At 38.6% G+C, this 6,991-nt stretch overlaps 1 protein-coding gene across 5 annotated transcripts in view; it reads right to left on the bottom strand.

Annotated features, from left to right (window-relative positions):
* The window catches only part of RBM27 (RNA binding motif protein 27), a 71,175-nt gene that overhangs the window by 63,844 nt on the left and 340 nt on the right, over positions 1-6,991 (bottom strand). The gene's annotated exons all lie outside the window — the stretch shown is intronic.

The raw sequence follows: 6,991 nt of genomic DNA, 5'->3' as shown, positions 1-6,991 counted from the left end.
GGGGAGCACAGGCTCCGGACGCACAGGCTCAGCGGCCATGGCTCACAGGCCCAGCCGCTCCGCGGCATGTGGGATCTTCCCAAACCAGGGCACGAACCCGTGTCCCCTGCATCGGCAGGCAGACTCTTAACCACTGCGCCACCAGGGAAGCCCCTCTCAGTGTGATTTTTGTTTCAGAGGTGAGACAACTAATGACTACGCTACTGGGCCACAGGAAAAAAACCTCCTGATCCTAACGTGTATCAAAAGCCATTAAAAATGTTCATACTTAGGACTTCCCTGGTGGTGCAGTGGTTAAGAACCCACCTGCCAATGCAGGGAACATGGGTTCGAGCTCTGGTCTGGGAAGATGCCACATGCCGCGGAGCAACTAAGCCCGCGTGCCACAACTACTGAAGCCTGCACACCTAGAGCCTGTGCTCCGCAACAAGAGAAGCGCCCGCTCGCTGCAACCAGAGAAAGCCCACGCGCAGCAACGAAGACCCAACCAGCCAAAAATAAAGAAATAAATTAATTAATTAAAAAAAAATGCCCATACTCTTTTGACTAGTAGTTGTACTTATGGTAAACAAACCTCAGGAAATAAAGCCAAACGTAGAAAATATTATGGGTACCTAAGAGACACTAAATACATATACATGTATTATATAAAAACAGCATTATTTTTAACAGAAAAAGTAAAGTCAAAGTAACCACTCTTATTGTTGAATGTTTATGAAACATTAGGCATCCAAAGTGGTTATAGAAACAATACACAAATATTAAAATGCTAACGTCAACTGGAGAAATCAAGATAAAAATTTTTACATTTGAGGGACTTCCCTGGTGGTCCAGTGGTAAAGAATCCGCCTCCCAATGCAGGGGATGCGAGTTCAATCCCTGGTCAGGGAACTAAGATCCCACATGCCGCAGACCAACTAAGCCCGCGCACCACAACTACTGAGCTCGTGCACCTCAACTAGAGAGCCCATGTGCCCTGGAGCCTGTGCACCACAACCAGAGACAAGCCCACGTGCCACAACGAAGAGCCCACGTGCCACAGCAAAGACCTGATGCAGCCAAAAATAAAAAAATTTTAGGGCTTCCCTGGTGGCGCCGTGGTTGAGAGTCCGCCTGTCGATGCAGAGGACGCGGGTTCGTGCCCCGGTCTGGAGGGATCCCGTGTGCCGCGGAGCGGCTGGGCCCGTGAGCCATGGCCGCTGAGCCCGCGCGTCCGGAGCCTGTGCTCCGCAACGGGAGAGGCCACAACAGTGAGAGGCCCGCGTACTGAAAAAAAAAAAAAAAAAAAAAAAAAATTTTACATTTGAGTCTAATTACAGCTACATGAAAGTTCATACACAGAAGAGAAACTAGAAATAAATATATACAAATAATTTTATCCTCTTCTGTCTCTTCTACATTTTCTGTAATGCAATGCTTTTATTTCTACTTATAAAAAAGTAAAAAAACAGGAAGTCTGACACTGAGATCTATGTTCAGAATATTCCTTTGATAAGAAAGTACTGGAAAAATAAGTAAAATCTGAGTTGATTTTATCAGAGTGTAAGTGAATAAATAACTATTAATTTCTAAGAACCTGTTAACTCATATTAAGAAACACAAATATTGGTACTTCTACTTCTTTTCAAATGAAAGCTTTCATACTCCCCTTCATTAATTACTGGCTTTCATAAATGAATATGATGTAAAAGAAAATATCCCTAGATTTATCTGGAGGGGAAAATATGACTCTCAGTTGTATCTCATTGTGATACTTGGACTATGGCTCCTAGTGCAGTAGCCCTCAGCTAAGCACACCCAGAAAATTAGACTATTAAAACATAATCTTACTTTTCTAATTGTGACCAACCTAAATATACATATGAGGACATTGATTCATTTAAACATTTACTGAGTCTTAACAAAATGCCAAGCATCTTGCTGGGTAATGGAATTACTTTGAGCAAGACAGACCTTGCCCTGCAGTCACAAGGCTAAGAGATGGAAATGAAAACAAATAATTATAGTACAAAATATCAAATGCTTTAAAAAAAGAGATTAATAATGAAGTAACAACACTGTGAGAGGATGAGGCAAGACAGTGGTAGGAAACATAAGGCTATAAAAGCAATATATGGCTTCTAGCCTACAACAATTGGGCCAGGGAGAATGAAGTCAGAAATATTTAGGAGGCGGACCAAAGGACATAAGAACAAATACCTTCCTAACTTAGTATACTATAACTTGCCAAGAAGTCTTCCGGTCAAAATAAGTCTCTTTCTGTGAAATAGTGAACGGCCTCCTTAAACAAGTCCCACAGGACTTTAGAGGCACACCAATTCTATAAAGCCACTACATATATTTCAGAAAATTATCACTACTTTTTGATCTTAAGAACATATTTACAAAATACTCATTTTACCCTTGTAGTTTATTTATCAGGAGATGTGATCTAACAGCTGCTACATGGTGATTTTTCTTCCCATCTGAGCAACTGCAAAGATTACTAGTCAGAGTTAACTTGGTAAGGACTGCAAACCTATAAGCAGCATGTAAACTTTAGAGTTCAACCCAAGTATACACCCGCTGACCACGGAGTCATAAAATGACCTAAATGAACCTTATTGCTGCCTTCTCCATCATACTCAGAAATGAAACAGTCAATCTCCTGGTGCATTTTTTTTACAAAGACCTGAACTCACAGAAACTGCACACCAAGTCCTTTCACTAGCAATTCTTGTCCCTACCTATAGGGCCTGTAAGGAGAATCTAACCCTGTCATGCACTAGACTGATTACTTTGTAAGAGGCAGCAGCACTTAACATTAGTAAGTGAAATCTTTTTGCAAAGAGTTCAACATATTTTCACATTTCAAAAACCATAAAATTTCATTTATATTTAATGATTCTGAGGTACACAAAGCACTTTTTATAGCCTGCATCATAATACTCATATTAACTCTGTTTAATACAGGAAGGTTAGACAATCTCTCCAAAGTCAAACAGTGAATCACATATAGAACTAGAAGCTAAATGCCCTAAGTCACATAATGATGCTCTACTAAAATAGATAGATGATAGATAAATAGATGGATACAACTGTCCAAAAATATTGCAAACCCCATCACTCTTTTTAAAACATATTATCAGGACAATTTTTTGTTATTCATAGCTTTTTTTCCCCCAGTTTTATTGAGATATAATTGACATACAGAACTATATACATCTGAAGTGTACAGCATTAATGATTTGATTTACATACATGAAATGATTACCACAATAAATTTAGTGAACATCCATCATCTCATATAGACACAAAATAAAAGAAAAAATACACATTTTTTCCTTGTGATGAGAAGTCAGGATTTACTCTCAACTTTCATATGTAACGCAGTAGTATTAATTATATTAGTCATGCTTCACTTCCCTAGTACTTATACATCTTATACCTGGAAGTTTGTGCCTTTTGACCATCTTCAATTCCCCTCCTGCCACCCCCCACCTCTGGTAACCACAAATCTGATCTCTTTTTGTATGAGTTTGTCTGTTTGTTTTTGAAGTAAAATTGACCTACAACACTTATGCTAGTTCCTGGTGTACAACATAGTGATTCAATATTTCTATACATTACAAAATGACCATCACAAGACAAATTTTTACAATAAGCCTAACAAGCAGCAGTAAATTAGATGTATTTGTACGTATTTAACATATGTAATATAGATAACTTAAAACATTCCTCATTAAAGACAGCATTTTAGGTAGAAACGCATGTTTGTTGTTGAAAACTGCTTGCCTGAACATTTCCTAAACTTGTAGAAATTTCTCTAGTGATTGATTTATCCCCGAGGTTTACCTAGACCCTTACCTTTAAGGAGTACAAATACTTAAAATGAGCAATTATTTCTAATATAAAGAAACCCAACATGTCCTACTTAAGCATAATCCCTACACAGTCTCTGTAACTAGGATACCTAGGAGGTTTTTAAAGTGAAGAAAGATGAGGACCCCAAAGAAGATCTGTGAGTTCAGTCTGTTCATGCAGTGGGAGGAAGAGACAAACTCCTTGACTAAGATGGTTTCTCTCCCCTTTACTACACTGCCAACAAAAATGGTACTGGGTTTCTCCTAGCCAGTTAAGGAGTCATTTCTTCTAGCCTTCCTCCTTCTGATTTTCCTCTAGTAAAGTAATAGATATGTCCCACACCTACAAAAGGAGTGGAACGAAACAGATAAGCTCTAACAGCATGAGATTTCTTATTTGTCTACAGGGAATAATCACATACAAACTGGACTGGCTTAGTAATATCCTGTTACGTGCCTTCGTTTCACTATGACGAGGTGGACCATGCTTAAAAATCCCTAAAAATCAAAAACTTTTATAAATTTAGTTAACTTTTTTTTTCTTTTTTGGCTACCCGTGTGGCTTGCAGGATCTTAGTTCCCAGATCAGGGATTGAAGCCGGGCCCATGACAGCAAAAGCTCAGAATCCTAACCACTGGACCGCCAGGGAACTCCCTAAATTGAGTTAACTTCAAATTAAGCTAAATAAGAAAGTGCAATAGGAAATGATGTACACAGCTACAGTATGATTCCAACATATCCACTGCAACTACATTATATGAAAGCCTAACAACTGCTCTGAAATGCTATGTTGTAGCAACATGCCAATCTCCTATGAAAATTTTCTTGAATCTGGAATATGCAAAAAGTAAATTTACAAATACAACCCACTTTAGCATATCATTTATTACATTTTAGGATGTCTAAACGAAAAATAATCTTCCATGACAACATACTAAGAATGAAAATATACGTGACCTCGGCATTTGCATTTACTATTTCTTATTAACACCTTCATCCAAAATCATTACTTATGAGTTAAAAATAAGTATTTTAATTTTGTAGTTCTAGGAAAATCATTTGTATTATTAAAGTCTAAGCAGTGACTTTAGATCTTTAACCCTAAAAAAGTAACAAAATTTTTATTAAAAGAAAAGATGCATGATGTGAGCTTTAAGTTGAACATATAACTCCAAACAAATGGGGAAACTAAACAGAAATAATCATTTCGAAAGATAATTTTTACCCATGAAAATTACAGAATATCTATGAAAAAATCAGTGTAAATAGTCAAAAAAAACCCTAGTGAAAACACCCTTAGGAGGTTTAAGTTCCCACCCAAACTAAATTCTGATATTAAGAAAGAAACCAAAAAACATTACCCAGACCAAAACATTTCAGGGAACTTTAAAAAAAGATAGCAATTAACTATAATGTTAAAACTTGTCACCTTCTACCCAAAACATAAAGTACACATTTAATACTTTCAAAAGGATCTCTACCAAAATACTAAAAACACAAAGGTAAAGAATATTCCAATAGACCTTTCTCTATTTCTAGCCTCTTCCATATATGGTCAATTTCACTAAATCTACTTCATGATTTCCCACCTTCATTTCCATCTTTGTGCTCCAAGCTTGTTACTGTGTGTAGGGAAAGTATGATGAACACTCAAGAGGCCCATATTCTTCTATAAAACTTTCAAGGGTGTCCAGAAGTCCCTTTCACTTTAATCAGACCATCACTAATGTAAAACTCAGAGGCTCTTAGTGTACATTTATTCATATCTGTGCTCTACTCACACACTCGTCGTCCTCAGAAAGCAAATAAATATCATTTCAGACATCAAAATGCTCCTAATGCTGTCTCCCTTTCCCATTCTACTTCCTTCACAAGGCTGACACACTGGACTACAGATGAGTCTTCCTAAGTGTTACCATCCCAACCCAAGAAACCAAAACGGCAAAACAACAAGTTAGTTAACAGGGTTTCTCAGGAGGACAAGGAAATATACCAACAGGGAAGTAGCTGTCTCCCAACAGCCCCAACTTCACCATACCTCCACACCTCCCCAACTACCCCTTCTTTCTGCCTCTGCAAAAACTCAAATTTTCCACTAAAGTGATCTGATCTAATGAATCAAAGCCTACCCTTCTCTTCATCTACCCCTTTTCTTTCAGCCAGAAAGCCCTCCCCTCCACTAGGAGGATAAGTAAGAAGAAGTGACAAGGGGGCAGCAAATGATCCCTTCCCATGCCTTCCTTCCCGAGACAGTGAGATAGCACCTCTCTCCAACCCTCCCTCCAGCTTTTCGTCTTTGCTCATGGAGATATGCTTCAGAGACTACCTGTGCCCCAGTGTCCCAAATAAGAACTTCACAACCTTGCCCCTTGAAAATGATTACAAAACCAACCAAAAGTTGATACTGCCGCTATTTCTTTCAAGGGTCCCAGCAATATTTCCACAACACTACCCAAAATATTTTTTAAAAAACAAGCCCCGCACCGATAATCCTACACCCCAATATCTTCAGTTGCCCTCTCAGGACTTACAAAACTCATTCTTCCTACTACCCCTCCTTTTATCACTCTGATACCTGTAACCAAAAATCCCTAGAAGCTGCCGGTATACCCCTCCCAGCTCGTCCTCCAATAATATTAGATACCAGGGTAGTCCTTTCAACCCCCAATCAAACTTACAAAAATCTCAATTTTCCCAACCCCTAATGGTATTTAAAAATCATCAGCTCTCCTGGCACTATCAACTCCTCAATAATGACATCCCTCAATAGGCTTATCAGGTTCCCAATAATTCCTAAAACATTTCGATGCCCACAAATCCCTTTCAACCACCCTATTTTAATTCAATACTCTTGAACCTTTAGAACTCAGAACTTGCTATACATCTCTCAATGTCCCTACTCTCCCTTTCTCCCCTCATGTTTTCAAAAGGTCCTCGATACTCTGCTTCTAGATCTTTTAGTCCCGTAATAATATTATTTGTAAAGCCCTTGATATCCTGATACTCCCTTCAAGATCCCGATATTCAAATTTTAAAATCCCTCGACAGCCCCGCTTTCTCCCTCAGTTCTCAAAGAGCAATGTTTTAAATTCCCTCACTTCCTTCAGCCCCTTTGAGCACCCCAATATTCACATTTTAAAAACCCTCG

The sequence above is a fragment of the Neophocaena asiaeorientalis genome, unplaced genomic scaffold (assembly GCF_003031525.2).
Source record: "Neophocaena asiaeorientalis asiaeorientalis breed wild unplaced genomic scaffold, Neophocaena_asiaeorientalis_V1.1 scaffold204, whole genome shotgun sequence".
In the NCBI taxonomy this organism is placed as follows: domain Eukaryota; kingdom Metazoa; phylum Chordata; class Mammalia; order Artiodactyla; family Phocoenidae; genus Neophocaena; species Neophocaena asiaeorientalis.
This window is presented reverse-complemented; position numbering and strand designations above follow the sequence as displayed.